At 43.2% G+C, this 16,964-nt stretch overlaps 1 long non-coding RNA gene across 1 annotated transcript; it reads right to left on the reverse strand.

Moving 5' to 3' along the window:
- Positions 1-894: 894 nt before the first annotated feature.
- Positions 895-5,614, reverse strand: LOC124226709 (uncharacterized). Its single transcript, XR_006885350.1, has 3 exons — positions 5,558-5,614; positions 4,943-5,198; positions 895-1,024 (listed from the first exon to the last, which is right to left on the reverse strand). It is a non-coding gene; the product is annotated as an uncharacterized LOC124226709 (long non-coding RNA).
- Positions 5,615-16,964: the final 11,350 nt, after the last annotated feature.

Consider the following 16,964-nt stretch of genomic DNA (forward strand, 5'->3'; position numbering starts at 1 on the left):
TGTCCATAACACTTATAACCAATTTATATTTCTCTTTGTTTATTATGTGTCTCCTTGTTCTTGCATGTAAACTCCACAGGGGCAGAAATTTTTGTCTGCTTTGTCTTCTGCTGGATTCCCAGCACCTAAAACAGAAGGTAAGACGGATTGCCAGATAAAATACATTGTGTTTTTGTTTGCTAAATCTGGCAACCTTAAACACAGAGGACTCTCAGTAAATATTTGAGGAATGAATGAGTACTATTTTCCACTTGGAGCTTTGATTGAAATAGAGAAACCAAGCAAGGCAGCAGGCAGAGGAGAAAAGGGGAGCGGAGTTGAGCTTATAAGCAGAAACCCCTGTCTATTTGCTGTGAGTCAGACACTGTGCTGAGCAAACAGATTAGGGAAGAGAAATAAAGAGAAGAGTGGGAGAGAGCCCTGGCCTTCAGGGAGCCCTCTGACCTCAGGCTTACACCCTCCCATGTCCTTCAACCACACCCTCCTGGCAGTCTCCCCACAGCCCTTTCTCAGACACTCACATTTCTCTGCTCCTCTGACTGACTGAGTCTTTGGATCACTTCGTGATTCAGACTCTGGGCTGGGCCAAGGCTTCAGTCACGACTCTCCACTGCCTCCAGTATCTCAAACTGAAATACTGTTAGAGGCAGGAGAGCATTCAGGGGCCAGGTATTGCCATCAGCAGAGCTCCCCTGAGGACCCCATGTAAATTTTGTGGGGCCCGGATGCCCCGTATCTGAGCCTGCCCCAGGGCTGAAACAGATGATGACAGGGATGAACTCTGGACTGTGCAGCGCTTCCCCCTACACTTCTGATGTAAGATAGCAAGGATCTCAGGGAAAGAAGCTAAGTCTAGAGATTGTCCTACACACACCTGGGCTGGTCAGTCTCTCCACAGCACTGCCCATCTGGCACTCACACCAGTGGGCATGAGGCTTTTCAGCTCAGCCGGCCTGTTGACAATCCCCTATCTGTGCTTGGGGAGAGTGGATGATGCACTGGGGTTCCCAGGAATGCGAACAAGCTGGAGAAAAACAAATTTGTATTAAAACAAAACCAAAAATAAACCACACTTCAGCATGCATCTGCTAAACACTTTTGACTTCCTTGGTCCTACAAGGATTTGCTGGAAGGTGGGAGACAATGGGGACAAGGAGCTGTTGCTAGGCAGCAAGATCAAGTAGGGATGAAGTCAGAGACTGCAATTTTCTTATGAGGAGAGAACTTTGGTGGCAGGAGGTAGACTGGGTGAAGCTGCAGAAATGACTCTGTTGCTACTGAATCATTCAGAATTTTCAGTCAATTCTGAAGCTGCAGAAATGAAGCTCTGGAGCAGTGAGAACCCAGGGAAGATATGGACCAAGTGAGTCATCCAGCATTAACACCCTCAGCCAACTTTGGTGGGATAAATGCTCTGCAAGCTTCCCTTCAAAATCTGAACCTCTCTCTGGCTGTGGCAGCATTTACGGCCAACAGACCCAGGTGCAGGTAGTAGCTGTGCTCTTGACTGAGGGGCACAGCATTTTGGTTAAGCGTGTGAGCTCTGGCGTGACATAGTCTGGATTCACAGGTGCCTCCACTAACTTCTCTGGCTGTGTGACCTTGGGCATATTATTGATCTCTCTAAGCCTCCTCTACAAAATGGGTTGAATTGTAGTGATGACTCATAGGAAGGCTGTGAAGATGGAACAAGGGCATACGTGCAGAGCCTGGTACAGGATGCTCAGTAAATCTAAGCTGTTGCTCTAATATCTCTTACTCCAATTTATTTGATAATGTGGTTACTTATTAACATCTAGCTATCTCTCCAGATTGCAAATCCTTGAAGAGAGATGTCTGGCCTGGTTAATCTTTATTTGTATTTTACTCCTCCTCCCACCACCCCAATCCACTCTCTGCTCTTTTCCAGTCAGCTCTGTGCCCCACAGGCTGACCTCTGAGGACTGTAGCAGCAGCCTCTGCAGTCTGGGTTCTGGTGGAGGTCTGCCAACAGAAGACAACAGGAGAAGATCAAAGGGTGGAAGGGCAGAGACTCCAGGGTATCTATTCTCCTAGCTCCCTCCATACTGGGCAGCAGGTGATGGTGGCCGTCTTCCTACTCTAGAGGTCACAGCTCTGTCAGGATGCTCTAGCGTGGCTTTAAGTCTCATCTTCTGTGGAAATACTCTCCCCTAGCTTCATCAGACCCACTGGTGGTGGTTCCTGCTGTAGCCCTAGGGTGTGTCACCATTCCTTGCTGATATCCCTTAAACCTTCCACTGACCTTTGCAAATGGTCCCTCCATTAAACTCTCTTCAGTTGCCTTCTGGACTTTGCCTGATTTCCTGCCAGGACTGTGACTGATTTGGTACTTTATCTCACTCATTTGTTCATGTCTTCAAATGTCTCCTCATCCATGAAAGCTTTCCTTGATCTTTATAGCCAGGAAAAATCTCTCCTTCCTATGAATGTTCAAACCACTTTATAAGGCAAGAAAGGGACCTGGAATGCCACTAACCCTATCAACTCAGCCATTATAGAACATAGGCTTCCTCAGAATTCACAATATCACTGGTCTAGTCTATCAATAGGCTATCTTTCTCCTTTCTCCCTATCCTTGTGTAACCACATCAAGAAGGGGTTCTCCTATCCAATGCACATAAAATAGCCAATAATTACAGTATCAGCTTTTGGGAAAAGCAAACAACTTTATTGCAAATTTGATCTGCGAGTAGACAGGAGGCATATAATCTCCAATCTGTATCCCTGATCCAGGGCTTGAGGCAAACTTTATGGGATGAAGTGTGGAGATAGATGATTGGAGTTAAGGAGAAGTGAGGTAATTGATGACCTGCACAGGCATAGTCAAGCTTCATGGCTCTTCATAGGATGCGTGTTCGTAAATGATGGTGTTACTACGATCTGAGGATGGAGTTTTCAGCCCCGTGACTTCAAAAGGGTCAGTTATCAGGCTTTTGCACAGGCCTAGTTGATGGGTTGGTGGTCTCAACTGGCCTGAACTGGACAAGGGGTCTCAGTTCCTGAAAAACAACTCTTAGTTGCTCTGTTGACAAGATGGGCTCATTTTGGACTGGTCCTAGAGGGCCCATGGTTACACTTTTGCAGAAGGCAATCAAGACTAACATGCTTTAATGGAGTTGCCCAAGGTCAGAGCTAGTTGATTTTCTGATTTATGGCCTAGTTATCTTTCCCTGGTCCCAAGCTGCTCCTGTTTAACTCTGAGACTCAGATCTGGAGGTTCTCTAAGGGGAAAGAGTCCCTTGTCCCAGGAATGGGAGACTTGACCTGGCAGTTTTACATTTGCATTCAGACAGAGAGGCTTCCTCTCCAAAGGACCATTCCATGCATACAAGATGAAGGCATCTCCTGCATGGTCCAAGAGCAGGGGTCTATGACAGGACAGGGGACACCTGAGCACAGGAAAGGAATTAGCCAAAATGGACTGGAGAAGCAGAGTCTGAAGAAGAGGAGGAGGAGGTGGTAGAGATGGTGGAAGGCAGGGCTGCAGTCTCACTTCTGGGTGAGACGTCTTGCTGTGGGCAGCATTCCTTAAGCTCCATCGTTAGTCTCCTAAACTGCATTAAGTCAAAACTCTTTCTCTTCTCTTCCATCCCCTCCTCCTACCTCTTGCTTGCTACTAAAGATTTCAAGTGAGAACAACCATTCTCAAAATTTTTTTCTGCAGCTAGAATAGCTGCCACAACAACAATGGGATGAACATTCCCAGACTTGCTGCAGACTGTTCTTCCTAGAACAGCACATGTCTCTAGGATATTCTCTTTCAGCCCAGCTCCTACTATGGATCTGTGAATACTAAGACTCTAGGATCCTTGTTGGTCTTCCATCCAATCCCTGCTCCCTCAACTTACATGAACAAGCAAACACCAAGATTGAGGGTTGGCTTAATGACTCTTTCCCTTAACATTCCTTAAGATAGTGGCAGCTCTGGAGCTCTCTGACTAACCTTATGACTATTATTCCAACTCACTGCCAGTGTTCTTCACACCCAACATTGCCTTCCCAATCATTGCAATGTGAAAAGAAGTTTAACAAAGTTGGAGACTGTGGGGGACATCCATGCCTCCCAAATCTTCATCATCGCCCGTTCTTTATTCAGTTGACATTTTCTTCAATTGCATGAGAAGTTCTGTGTATATGCAGCTTTAGGACCACAAGACGCACACACAAGTGCCCCTCTATAGAGAAATCTGGATCCTCCCATCGTCTTCTCATATGAAAACTAGAGAGTTCTCTGAAGTGAGGAAGATCACAGAAGAGGAAGGGAAGAATCTCTCCTCTACTCTTCCAAACTTTGCTCCTTCTTGGGAAAAGATCACAGTTCAGAATCCTTGCTGTTCCCTCTCCCTAAGACTCCAATAATAACATCCAGTAGTTATTGAGTGGTCCCCCTGCTCTAGCAGCTGTGTGCATCCCCATGAGTGAAGCAACCCCCAGGGGATGAGTTTTGTTTATCCTTCTCACTGGATCAAACCTGCCTGGCGGGTATTATGATCCCAATTTGTACAGGAAACTGAGGCTGAAAGAAGTTAAAAGACTGGATCAAAGTACTTGGTTAGTGAGCAGCAATGCCAGGGTTGAAGCCTGCTTTGTCTGACCACAAAGCCTGACCTCTGTATAGCTTCTGTTGTACAACAGGCCCTACCATCATTATTGTGGCCTGTTGTGACCACTCACACTGACCCTGGGGAAGCAGAACCTCAGCTCAGACTGGCACAGCTACCTGATGACCACAGCCAGCCAATGAGAGCAGGAGAGAAAGTGCCAGCCAGCTAAGAACACACAACAGGGCAAAGGTCCTTTTCCAAAACACAAGAGGTCTTTGTCCTGCCCCCACACCCCTAGAGTTTATTTGCCCAAAGAGAGTAATATGATAGGGATAATACAGTTTTCTTGTTTCTTCTCAGCCTTCCCCCATACTTACCTCACACTGAATGTTCCTTGTCCTTCTACTTCCCCTGTTTTCTCACTCTTCGGGTAGACAGATATGGAATGTTCATTCTCTGGAATTTGTCAGAGTTGGGTCACAGGAGCAGAAGAGCCTGGCTCAGAGGCTGGACCAGGCAAGTCCAGGCAGAGGGGTACACAGTAGCCTCTGCCTACAGAGACCGGTCAGCTGCAGACTCAGCAAACACTGCCGCTGAGATGGGAGAAGGGCAGAGCCAGGGAGGTGATGAGACCTAGAAATAGGCAGATGTGTGGAAGTAGCAGAAGGCAGGGTGGACAGCTACCCCAGGAAGGACATCCAGCAGGGATGGGAAAGATGGAGCCCTGTCAACAGGAGTCTTCTTGACCCCGGATAAGGCCATATGCCAGGAAAGGTTTTATAATCTTCTTTCTCAGGGTTCTAGGTTGGAGTTTAAAGCAGACAAGTTCATTCGATAAGCACACCTCATTTGTGCGGCAGGGATCGCATGAGGAGCCAGGGTAGCAATAAATAGAACACAGTTCCTGCTGGCCAGGAATTCACAGCCAACTCATTCAAACAAAAAATAATTACATTTACTATGTGCCGGAAATCGCTCTAAGTGGTTTATACCTGGGTGAATTCCGGAGTCCTCACAGCACTCCTCTGAGCCAGACATTGTTACCCCCGTGACCACCATCCTCATTTGACAGATGCAGGAAGTGAGGCAGAAAGAGGTTAAAGGACTTTTCACAATTAGAGAAGAGTGACTCTTTCTAGACTTTGAAATGAAGCTATTGGGTCCCAGAGTCTGCTGCGCACCAAACACCACTGACTATACTAACAAAGAGCCATGTGTTGGTGCTGTGATAAGGGGAGTGGTGAGAGAGGGCGGGGAAACTTCTTGGAGGGGTGGTCTGTGAGGTATGACTTGGAAGAAAGGAAAGAGAGAGTGGCTAATAAAGACAACACCAGTTAAAATTTGAAATTCAGATAAACAACAAATAATTTCTTTGTATAATTATTTGCCAAACATGGCATGGGACAAATTCAAATGGGCATCCTGTATTTTTATTTGCTTAATCTGGCAACACTCCCCATTAGTCAGGCATTTCCTTGTATAAAGACTGCATGTCAGGAGTTGAGGGTGTGGAGAGGATGAGACTGTAGAGACAGACGGGAGCAGGTCGCAGAGGGCCTTGGACGCCATGCTTAGCATTTTATACTTTATTCTCATGGACATTTAAATGGAGACGGGATGAGAGGCCCATATTAAATGTGTGCTTCATGAAGGTCTCTCTCAGGATAAGGAGGAGGAAAGGTAGTAAAGGAAACAGGAATTAGGGAAACTGCTGTAACAGTCCAGGGGAGAAACTGCAGTGACATGGACAGAGGCCATGTGGCTGAAGAGGAGGGGCAGCTCCAAGAGGTGATAAAGAGAAAGAAACAGGGCTGGCTTCAGAGGGTGTCACCTGTGCAGTTGCACAGGACCCTGCACTCAGAAGGGCCTCACACTGATTTTATGCTCTGCTGTTGCCATCTTGAAATTCTTAATAATTTTATCTTTGAACTTGTGGGTTTTTAAAATTAAGATATAATTGACATATAACATTATATTAGTTCTAGGTGTAAAACGTAATGATTTGATGTTTGTGTATATTGCAAAATGATCACCACAATAAGTCTAATTAATATCTACCACCATACACAGTTACAAATTTTCTTTTTCTTCTGATGAGAACTTTTAGGACTTACCCTCTTAGCAACTTTCAAATATACCATATAGTGTTATGACATTATATCCCCAAGACTTATTTATTTTATCACTAGAAGTTTGTACCTTTTGACTCCCTTAACCCATTTCATCCACCCCCATCCCCTGACTCTGACAACCACCCATCTGTACTTTGTGTCTATGAGTTCAGGTTTTGGGGCTTTTTTTATATTCCACATACAAGTGAAGTCATTCAGCACTTGTCCTTCTCTGTCTGACTTACTTCGCTTAGCTTAATCTGGTCCATTTATGTTGTTGCAAATGGCAAGATTTTCTTCTTTCTCACGGCTAAGTAATATTCTATGATATATATACATACCACATTTTCTTTATCCATTCATCTGTTAATGGGCACTTTGGTTGTTTCTGTATCTTGTCTATTGTAAATAATACAGCAATGAACATGGGGGTGCATATACCTTTTCAAGTTAATGTTACTGTTTTCTTTGGATAAATACATAGATTGGAATTTCTGAATCATCTGGTAGTTTTCTTTTTAACTTTTTGAGGAACGTCCATGCTCTTTCCGTAGTGGATGCACCAATCTACATTCCCACCAGTGGTGCACGAGGCTTCCATTTTCTCCACATCCTCACCAACATTTGTTATCTCTAATCTTTTTACTCGTGGTCATTCTAACAGGTGTGAGGCGATATCTTATTTTGTCTTTGATTTTCATTTCCTTGACAATTAGTGACACTGAGTACCTCTTCATGTACTTGTTGGCTACCTGTATGTCTTCCTGGGAAAAATGTCTGTTTAGTTCCTCTGCCCATTATTAAATTGGATTGTTTGGGTTTTTTTTTTGATACTGGGTTGCATGAATTCTTTATATATTTGAGATATTAATCTCTGTCAAATATATGATTTGCAAATATTTTCTCTCACTCATTAGATTGCCTTTCATTTTGTTGATGGTGTCCTTCTCTGTGCAGACACTTTTTAGTTTGATGTAGTCGAGCTTGATTGTTTTTGCTTTTGTTGCCTTTGCTTTTGGTGTGAAGTCCAAAAAATCATCCCCAAGACTGATGTCCAGGAACTTACCGCCTATGTTTTCTTCTAGAAGTGTTATGGTTTCAGGTCTTATGTTCAAGTGTTTAATCCATTTTGAGTTAATTTCTGTGTATGGTGTAAGATAATGGCCCAGTTTCATCCTTTTGCATGTGGCTTTCCACTGAACGTATGTTTTTTAAGTGAAATCCAATGGACCAACAGAGTATGTTCATGGGTAAAGTACGTATGCACAATATGGGTGTCCACTATTCCTTGCCAGTCCATTCACAAATAGCATTAGTGATGCCCCATGAGCACATGTTTCCAGTGGATCCACATGCATGGGGGTTCAGTGAAATTCAGGGTATGTATAGGATAAGCCAATTACGTCCACTGCTGAGTAAATTCAAGTGCTGACAGCGGCTAGAGGTCACGCTTCCCTTTTGAACCAAACCTTGCTTCAAATGCAAAAAGAAGTCAACGGAGTTCTAAGAAACATAATTCTGTCATATCCTTTTGTGTGTTACTCCCCTGTATTTGCCAAAAATGTGTTTTGAAAATAATGACATAGATGGTAAGGAAAAGAGAGAGAAACCTGTAGTTGCTTTTCTTTCTGCTCCTTTCTTGAGCATCAATAAACCAAAGATAGTGTTGGTAGGGTGTATACATACCAAGAAGAGAAATAAAAAGAGTTGAGTTAGTTTTGTACAGGGCATCCACCCTTATGGTAAGAATGGGATACATGCACTAGCTATGAAATGCAAATGATGCAAGTTTAGTGATTCCACACATGTGTCAATGCTCTTATATTTGCATTTGAAACTAACATTTCACATTATAAAGATGAATGGTAAAATTCATGGTAATAATTAAAAATTCTAATGTTCCCTTACTTAGAACAGTAACAAACCGCAAACAAAAGCCACTATGACAAGTCAGGAGAGAGAGAAAGACTGTAGAAGATAGAGAAAAGTTTTATATTTTTGTAGTTTTAAACGCACTTGTTCCTGCTTTTTAAACAAGGGTACCACATTGTCAATGTGCACTGAGCCTTTCAAATTATGTGACCAGCCACTATAGAAATGATGCCTATTAGAGGTAGGGTAGAGGGAATGAGTTTTCTGGCATGATTCCAAGGTCTTGGTTTGGTGACTGAGGATGACAGTACCACTGCTGGCTCAAGGGAGCCAGGAGGAAGAGCAAGGGGAGATAATGAAAGCAGCTCAGTAAATGTTGTGTTTGAGATGTCAGGAGGACATTCAGACAGACACATCAGGCAGATAGACACCCAGGCCTGGGCTTGAGAGAGAGTTGGGTTACCCACAGAAGGGAGGCCTCAGGCAAATAGTGAAGGTTGTTCAGGGAGCAGTCAGAGAGAGGGAGAGGAGCTCTGAGGAGACCTAAGATGCAGTGGGAAGCAGTGTGGAAGGCAGAACCTGATGTGTAGAGCTGGATTTGCCCATGACAATCCAGTACAAGAGATGTCATATTATTAATTTTTCTAGACAAATTTAATTCTGGCCCAGGATCCCATTTGAGAGATTGTCAAGAAGCCCTCACCCAGTCACTTTGCATGGCTCCACGTTCCTCTGCTGGAGGAGCAGCACTCTCGAGGTTTACACAGTTTTGCAAACTTCTTTAGTTTCACAATATTGGTGCTAAGCACCTTAGCTGAGAAAGGAAAAATGTGTCAGCAGCCTTCTTTCTTCTTTTTTTTCCTGCCCATCTCCGTTGTTGCCCATCTTCTTCTGCAGGTATGAGAGGTGGATTTAGAGGGATGCAAATAAAACTTAAGTTCCAGAGCCTGTTCCAAAGACCTGTATTTAATTTATATGCATAATTTTGTATATTTTCCTTAAAAAGGGCCCTAAAATTGTATAATCTTCAGGGCCTCAGAAGGCACAGTTTTTTCCCAGATACTGCATAATGTACACACCAAAGCCCCAGACCTGCTGATAAGGCCATGTGGTCTAGGCCTGGCATCTTGATTGCACTGTGAATGTTACACAATTCCTCTGATGCCATTTTCATCAGAGCTATTTAGAGAGGGGTTCCCAATCTGGGGAAAGGGAGGAAACTTTTTGAGATACTACCTCCCTGAAGAACTATTGCTATTTGTTTATATTCTAAAGCATATAAGGTATATATACTGCTTAATCTATTGCCAGCTGCTGCAACAAACATCTCCCAAATTGTCAGGGGTTGAACCCAACAGTAACTGACTTCTTGCTCACGTGATCCTCAATGCAGTTGCTGCTGGCTGGCAGGCAGGTTTCACAAGTGCGACTCCTTTCATCTGACTCCCCATCCTGAGAGCACAGAGTCCTCTGCATGTAGCCAGAAAGAAGGAAGAGAAAGTGGCCACTTCCTTAAAGTTTCAGTTGTGAGAAACACTCCTCTCTTCCACTCATATTCCACTCTTGAGAAACACACCATGGACTCACCTATATGCAAGGGGGGCTGGGAAATGAATTCCCTGGCTGGACAACTGATTACCAGTGGTAACTCTATATTATGGGAGGTAAAAATATGAATTGTAGTAGACAGTTTTCTCAGCTTAAGTGGGGTAAGCTGGTAGTAAGACCACACATTCAGAGCAAATCCCACTTTCTGGTAACACTGGGAAGAGCAAATAAATGTTGCAGAAAATATCTTCTACTTTGTTTGTTTGTTTGTATGGGGCTTTCATTAGCCAAACGAGAGGTGCTCTCCAGAAATGTTACTCTCAGCTCCAGGGATGGTAATTTCTCACTAACAGTCAGAGCACTTGTAAAGGCTGCTCCAGGCTCTGAATGAAGCACATACCTTTAAACACTGTTTCTCTTTGTTTCAAAAATAGACTGTACCTCAGGCCAATTTGTGGAATTGGAGAAGTTCGACTTCAGGATATCCAGTCTCCACTTGGTACTCAGTTTCAGATGCCCAGGGCCTGCTCACTTTTTAACTCTATCCCTTATCAGACAACCTCCTGCAAGGCAAGGCCTTTACATATTTCATATTTGAATACTTGAAGTGATGGAGTTAGAGCCTGAAAGACAGGGGTAGGTGCCGAAAAAAAGGTTGAACAAAAAGAGAAAGAAAGAGAGAGAGAGAAATTATCATCATTATTGACCTTAAAAACTCATTTGCTGTACTTCTTTTCCATTGCATCTGAAGTCTTCTCTTTCTCATTGTGGAATAAAGGCTCTCTCCTTCCTTAAACAGACTCCAGGCAACAGGAAGCAGGTGGGAGTCTTCTGGTGCAGGGAGTCTCCTCACCTCCGGATTATCCTTTATCCAAATCCTGCCCTGGGGTTAATCCTGTTTTCAACACTTTCCCTTTAGGGGAGGGAGAGCAAGAGCCTTTCCTCCTCCTGTTCCTTCCCCACCTTCATGCTTACCAAGATGATTAAGCTGCTCTGATGCACAAAATAGGGAACCTCAGGCCCAGCCAAAATAGCCCCTAACCAATCAGTGTCAAGAAGTTACCATTATTATTTTTTTAAAAAAAGCAATAATGGAAATAACATTTACTCTGTACTGGGTATGTGTATTAGACAGGTTTCTACGGCAATCGTGCCTCAAAACAGACACTGAACATCTCAGGAAATTATGTCAACATTTACTTTTCTCCTTCATGGGTCTGCAGGGTGACTGGACTGCAGCTGGTCTGCGGTGGGCTCACCGGGGCTTGACTGACTAGATTGGATTCCAGGCTGGAGGTTGGGTTCTTGTCAACTTCAGAGGTTTCTTTATTCTGGGACCAGGAGCTACAAGACATGAGCTTCTCCAAGTCCTGGCAGATGGCAGAAGCGGAGGAGCCAAGTCAAACCACGCAAGCCTATTTAGAGCCTCTATTTCACTGACATTCCGCTATCCAAGCAAGTCACATGGCCAACCCCAAAGTCAATGAGGTGTGGCACTGCACAGAGTCATGGATGACAACAGAAGAAGTGGGGACAGTGAGCCTATCCATCACAGGAGAGAGCTTTCACCACAAAAGTAACGTGTGCTAAACACACACACCAGAAATACACACACAGGCACATGCACACAAGCACACAGAACATACATTATCCTACCGATAAAGGACACAATTGGAACACTTTTCTCCTAGTCTCCCACCATCCACCCAGATGCTCAAGCCAAAACCTCAAAGTCATCCTTGCTTCTATCCTCCTCTCACTCCCAGCACCTAATCCATCATCAGGTTCTATCTCCAAATAAGGCTGGAATCCACTACATTCTGCAATTCCATGGTAACCACCACAGTCCAAACCTACATCATCACCTCAGGCATAGCCAACTGCAATTGTTTCCTAACTGGTCTCCTTCTTCCACACTTGCTCCTGCCCCAGGGACCCACCACAGGATAGACACAACATGTACCCACAACACGGCAGACACAGCATGTACCCACCACACAACAGACATATCATGTACCCACCACACAACTGATAAACTGAACTTCACCATGTTGGGCTCCTACCTATACCCTCCAATGGTCCTTGTAGTTCAAATAACATCCAAATTCCTTACCATACTCCAGAGCAGTGCTTCTCTAACTGTAATGGGATATCAGTCAACTGGGCAGGGATCTTATTAAAATGTAGACTGACTCAGTGAGTCTGGAGTGGGGCCTGAGATTTGGCATTTCCAGCGAGCTTGGTGCTTCTGATTCACTGACCCTAGTGGAACACCCTATCTGACCTGGTCCACCGCTGCCTTTCAACCACAGCCTATCACAGGCCTTCTCTCTATTCCTCCCCCACAGAGAAGTCTTCCTGCTCTAAACACTTGGCTTCCTCTGCCTGGATGCTCCCCTCTTAGCTCTACATGTGGCTTACTCCCTCTTGTCGTTCATGTTCAACTCAACCATCACCTCCTCAAACAGGCTATTCCTGAGCACCCAAGCCCCCAGCCCCATCTTACTTGGGAGTTTCTCAACCTCAGCACTGTTGACAGTGGGGAGCTGTCCTGTACATTGTAGGATGTTTAATAGCATCCCTGGGCTCTCCCCTCTAGATGCCAGTAGCATAACTTCCTCTCCCCATTTTTAGTAATAAAAAATGCCTCCAGATGTTGCCAAATGTTCCCTGGAGGGCCAATCATCTCCAATCCCCAGCTGAGAACCACTGCTCTTTCTCGACCCTTTTATTTCCTTCATACCTCTGGCCTATTACGCTCTGTCATTATCTTGTTTACTTGTTTATCGTCATTCTAGAGCGTGAACTTCTGCATGCCTTGGTCACCTCTGTGCCCAGCACTTTGAACAGTATCTGACACATAGTAGGTGTTTGGCAAATATTTGTGGAATGGATCAATGAATGAACGTGTTTTTCTTCCAAATGAACTCTTAATGTTTTGTGGTCTGCCTTTTTATACTTAGCAATGTTCTAGGAAGACTTTCATGTCATTTATTTCAGTATATTTTAAACTTTTTATAATAAAAATTTTCAAACATACAGAGTAGAGAATATAACATAAGGAGTCCCTCATGTGTCCATCCCCAGCTTCCACAACTTTAACATTTTGCCAGATGGAAAGTATTTTATTTCTTCATCCTCACTTCCCCCCCGAACCTACACCATATGATTTCATCCATAAAGATAAATCTACAATTGATAAGAATGTTTTTATATAACTGCAATGCCTTTATTATCCTAGTAAAAATTAATCATACTGCAATTTCTTTGAGTCATCTAAAGCTGGCCATATACCAATTTCCCCAGTTATCTCAAAAATGTGTTTTTACAATTGGTTTGTTCAAATCAGGGTCCCAACAAGGTCAGATCATTGCCATTTAGTGCATGTCATAGTCAGTGGTGTTTGGGGGATGGGGATGAAAACTAGTTTTATTAACTGCTGTCTATTGGCTTATTCTTTCACAGGCACTGTGCTAGCATTTTATACAGGCGTTATCACATGTAATTCTGAAAACATCACTTTTAAACTGTAAATGATAAACTCATTCTGCTGATAAGACACCCGAGGCCCAGAGAAGCTGAGTCAGCTGCCCCAGGTCACGGAGAGAGGAACATGTTGCTGGGATTTAAAGACAGAGGTCTTATCCCAAAGTTTCTGCTCCTGACCTTCATGCTGTTCTGAATCTGCACAATAATAGAGCTAACGGTGGACAATTATTCAGGTTATAGATATTATAACACAAATAAACTATGAAGGAAAACATTTTGACTTTATGAATGAAAGTAATGCAGAAATGTGTTATGCCCCCTGCTGACTGTGAGCATGATGCAATGTAACAGTTGTATTTCCACTAGACTGTAAGCTCTATGCTTTTTTTTACTTTTTCTTTTTTATAATTTATTTTTATGGCAGTAACATTGGTTTGTAACATCATATAAGTTTGAGGTGTACATCATTATATTTCAGTTTCTGTGTGGACTGCATCATGTTCACCACCCAAAGACTAATTACCATCCATCATCATACACCTGTGCCCTATCACCCCTTTCACCCTCCTACCTCCTCCCTTCCTCTCTGGTAACCAGCAATCTGTTCTCTTTATCTATGTGTTTCTTTCTTGTTTTTTTTTTAACTCTAAACTTAATTTCCAAAAATGATCAAGAGGAGAGTTCAAAAAGGATTTGTTGAGTGAATGTGTGTCATTAGATACATGTCAGATTAATTTATAGGTAAATTTTAGTTGAATCATAAACTGTGAGATTTAGAAAGAATTATAAAACTCGGCTAATTTAGTTGCCCACAAAGCGCAGAAACCCTCTAAACTACATCCTTCAGTGGCAGCCATGAGATTTCTGCTTAAACATTCCCCATATGGGGAACTCACTACCTCACAAAATGGACAAGGCTAATTGTGAGAAAGTTTTTTCTCCCACAGAGCAAAATCTGCCTCTATGTACCTTTCATTTTTGTTTGCAGTTCTCCTCTGTGGAGCAAATCAAAATTAATCCAATCCCTCAAACATTACAGCTCCAAATGTTTCAATTACAGTAATAAACTCTCTCAATTTCTCTTTGCATTGTTCACGTTCACAGAGCACTTGCTAAGGCCTACAATAACTCCTTTGTTCCTCACCAGAACCGTGTGAGGTGGGGGCCGTTGTCCCCATGTCACAGATGGGAGACTGCTCAAAACCCTCCCTGACCACTCCCCTTGCCCTGCCCCTCTTTCTCTCTCTTCATGATTAATTTTTCTCCATAACATTTAGGTCACCACCTGACATGCTATATATGTTACTGATTTATTTTCTGTCATCCTCGCACTAGCATGCCAACTCCCTGAGGGCAATCTTCTTTTTAAAGTACTTTATTGAGGTCATATTGGCTTACAACATAGTGTAATTTCAGGTGTACACTCTTATATATCAGTTTCTGCATATACTGCATTGTGCTCACCACCAATAGTCTAATTTTTGTCCGTCACCATATACGTGTGCCCTTTTGTTCCTTTCACCCACCTGCCACCCCCTTGCCCTCTGGTAACTACTAGTCTGTTGTCTTTATCCATGTGTCTGCTCATCTTCTACATATGAGTGAAATCATACAGTGTATGTCTTTGTTTGTCTGGCTTATTTCGCTTAACATAATACCTTTAAGGTCCCTCCACGTTGTAGCAAATGGGACGATTTTGTCTTTTTTTAATGGTTGAGTAGTATTCCATTGTATATGTACCACATCTTCTTTATCCACTTACCCATTTATGGGTACTTGGGTTACTTCCACATCTTGGCTGTTGTGAATAATGCTGGAATGAACATAGGGATGCATAGATCTCTTTGTATTGTTGATTTTATGTTCTTTGGATAAATACCCAATAGTGGTATAGCTGGATCATATGGTGTTTCTATTTTTAATTTTTTGAGAAATCTCCATACTGTTTTCCATACTGGCTGCACCAGTTTGAATTCCCACCAGCAGTATATGAGGGTTCCCTTTTCTCCACAGCCTCTCCAACATTTGTTATTCTTTGTCTTCTTAATTATGGCCATTCCGACAGGTGCGAGGTGATATCTTGTTGTAGTTTTGATTGGCATTTCCCTAATACTTAGTGATGTGGAACATCTTTTCATGTGCCTGATGGCCATCTGTACATCTTCTCTGGAAAAATGTCTGTTCACATCCTCTGCCCATTGTTTGACCAGGTTGTTTGGTTTATTGTTGTTAAGTTGTATGAGTTTTTAAAATATTTTGGAAATTAACCCCTTGTTGGATATATGATTTGCAAACATTTTCTTATAGTTGGTGTGTTGTCTTTTCTTTTTGTTCATGGTTTCCTTTGCCTTGCAGAAGCTTTTTAGTCTGATGTAGTCCCATTTGTTTATTTTTTCCTTTTGTTTCCCTTGTCTGAGTAGACCAGGTATTGGAAAAGACTCTGCTCCACCCTGCTGCCTCTGTGTCTGAGCTGTGACATGAGGATTGCACCTTCTGATGTCATTCAGAATTCCCACCGAAATTGATTTAATAACTGCGAAACATAGTAAAGGTCCATTCACCTTGACATTCCCCAAATGTTTCTTTTCACTTCGTCATGTATAAAGTAAACGTATATTTTTTAATCCACAATGTTTCAGGTTGCAAATAAAATAAAATGTGTGTAGGAATCCTTATCCAACTGGGTTGTTATTGCTTGGAGAATATGAAAGAATATCTATAATATGTTGTAAAATGTAAAGTACCTACAAATGTCACCAACTGCTGTCCAGAAAGTTATTTTTTCCCTCAGTAACCTGCCTTCCCCTCCTCTGCTCTTTCCACCTCTGATTCCTCCTTCCATCCTTCCTACTCACCTCTTTCTCCTCCTTCCCCTTCCTTCCTCTCCTCCTTCCTCTTCCCTTTTCCTCCCACTTGTCCTCCTCCCTCTCCTCCTCCTTCTTCACCTCTCCTCTTCCCTCTCCCTCTCCTTCCCCCTCTGTCCTTTTCCTGCTCCTCCTCCTCCCACTTCTCAGGGGATAATCTTTAGGCTTCTCCGCCCCCTAGTGGCCACTGGGCGTCACTGCGTGCGCTGTGTGCCTGGGAAACAGGGAACCACTTCCCAACCTATATGGGAGAGGCCTACAAAGAGGGAGCCAAGGGCCATGCACAGACGTAGATTTCCCCCGCAAGGAAGTTATAACAGAATTAGAAGCTCCCCTGAATAAATTTGAATTCTGTAGGCCGCAAACACAGAAGTAAAATTTGTACATTTATTTGGAAGTAAACTGAGATTAATTTCAGTCCCCAATGTCCTTTTCTGGCTACTCCTAAGTCAGTGGGCTTTGTCTTAGTCAATTCAGGACTTCATCAATCGATTTTGAGGCTCCCTGTTTCCTCA

This window comes from Equus quagga, chromosome 15, assembly GCF_021613505.1.
Source record: "Equus quagga isolate Etosha38 chromosome 15, UCLA_HA_Equagga_1.0, whole genome shotgun sequence".
Classification (NCBI taxonomy): Eukaryota; Metazoa; Chordata; class Mammalia; order Perissodactyla; family Equidae; genus Equus; species Equus quagga.